The sequence below is a fragment of the Galeopterus variegatus genome, unplaced genomic scaffold (assembly GCF_000696425.1).
Source record: "Galeopterus variegatus unplaced genomic scaffold, G_variegatus-3.0.2 Scaffold1990, whole genome shotgun sequence".
Lineage (NCBI taxonomy): Eukaryota > Metazoa > Chordata > Mammalia > Dermoptera > Cynocephalidae > Galeopterus > Galeopterus variegatus.
The window spans coordinates 88,110-89,481 of record NW_007728101.1 but is presented as its reverse complement, the minus strand read 5'-3'; the positions used below and the strand labels follow the sequence as shown (position 1 = coordinate 89,481).

The following is a 1,372-nucleotide window of genomic DNA, read 5'->3' as shown; positions in this document are numbered from 1 at the left end:
ATTCACAAACAATTCATAGCATTGTTTTCTTTTAAAAATGCAATGCTATTAAAAAAAATGTGCTGATCACTTAGAAACTAATCATTTAGTTTCAGATTCTATATTTCTTTTTGTTCTTTCAGTTTTCAGAAAGGTATTTAAAATCCCTGTTTTTGCTTTAGTTCTATTAGAGCTTATTTCAATTTTTTAAAGTCTTGTTATTTATAATTATTATGTCTTCCTGATAAATTGTTGAAAAGTTGGATTTAGGTTTATAACTTACTACTTGATTTATATGTGTCCTATTTTTTCTTGTTTCTTCTTTTTTTGCCTTCCTTTGGGTTAATTGAATATATTTTAGTATTTGATTTTATTTCCTCTATTGCCTTTTAAGCCATATCTCTTTATATTTTTGTTTGTCTGTGGTTAGTATGGAGATCATAATGTGCATTCATAATTTATCACATTCTATCTAAAATTATCATACCACTTTACATAAAAAAGTAAACTTGCAGCAATATTATTCCATTTATACTGACCCTATCCTTTGTGCTATAATGCCCATATATTTATATTTTATTAACTGCATAATAAAATATTATAGATTTTGATTTCAACAATTAGTTGTCTTTCAAAAGTATTAAACAAAAACAAGACAGCTTGCTGGCATTTTACCGCTTAGCTACTACATCTGAGGCTTTTTATTCCTTTTGTATATCTGAGCTTTTACTTGATAGCATCTACCTTCAACCTGAAGAACTTTCTTTAGAATGTCTTGAAATACAGTCCTATAGGTGGCATATACTCTCAACTTTTGTTTACCTTAAAATGTCTTTATTGACTCTCATTTTTTAATGATATTCTTATTAGATATCAATCTGAATTGACAGGTTTTTAAAAAAATTTCATCTCTTTAAAGATGTGATTCAATTGTCCTTTGCCGTATATTATTTCTGATAAGTTAGCCATCATTTGTACCCTTGCTCCTTATATGTAGTATCTTTGTGTGGAGTGGGTGCTCTTTTTCAATTCTCTCTTCATTTCTGATGTTTAGAAATTTAATGTGTTCTGCGGAGATATGATTTTCTTTCTATCTATCTTGCTGGGTTCACTGAGCTTCTGGGATATGTTACATTTAATAAATGTAGGCAATTATTTCTTGAAATTTGTTTTTCTAGATTTTTCCCGTTCTGTTCTCTTTTTGAGGCTCAGAGAACATTCACGTTAGGCCACTTAATGTTAACTCTAAGTCACTGAGACCTTGTTTATTTTATTAAAGTATTTTTACTCTCTGGCCTTCAGATTCAATAATTCATCTTTTTTTTTTTCTCCCCTTTTTGTCTTTTTTTACTGACCGGTAACGGGATCGCAACCCTTGGTGTCGCGCCCGTAC

General features: G+C 29.7%; 1 protein-coding gene across 1 annotated transcript in view; it reads left to right on the top strand.

Annotated features, from left to right (window-relative positions):
• Nucleotides 1-1,372, top strand: part of LOC103596339 (glutamate receptor ionotropic, delta-2) — a gene marked incomplete at its 5' end in the record, with an annotated part of 308,693 nt that overhangs the window by 237,585 nt on the left and 69,736 nt on the right. The window lies entirely within an intron of this gene.